Genomic DNA, 215 nt, shown 5'->3' on the forward strand with positions numbered 1-215 from the left:
ATGATTCCTGGTTAAAACCCTGTAAACAGCAATTGAGTTCTCTGCAGAGCCGGTTTAATCAGCATGTTCTTCCCCCTTGAGCTTTACAAGGCTCCACACGACCTTTCCAAGCCAACTCTTCAGAGTTTAATGGCTTCATCTGGGTTGGGGGGGGAAGCCTTTGGGTTTATTTCCTGCTAAATTCAGAGCACGGCAGAGGCACGGCGGCTTCGGGG

At 50.2% G+C, this 215-nt stretch overlaps 1 protein-coding gene across 1 annotated transcript in view; it reads left to right on the plus strand.

Annotated features, from left to right (window-relative positions):
• Positions 1-215, plus strand: part of LOC104530712 (transcription activator BRG1) — a 7927-nt gene that overhangs the window by 3614 nt on the left and 4098 nt on the right. The window lies entirely within an intron of this gene.

Source organism: Antrostomus carolinensis, unplaced genomic scaffold, assembly GCF_000700745.2.
Source record: "Antrostomus carolinensis isolate BGI_N321 unplaced genomic scaffold, ASM70074v2 scaffold15119, whole genome shotgun sequence".
NCBI classification, from domain to species: domain Eukaryota; kingdom Metazoa; phylum Chordata; class Aves; order Caprimulgiformes; family Caprimulgidae; genus Antrostomus; species Antrostomus carolinensis.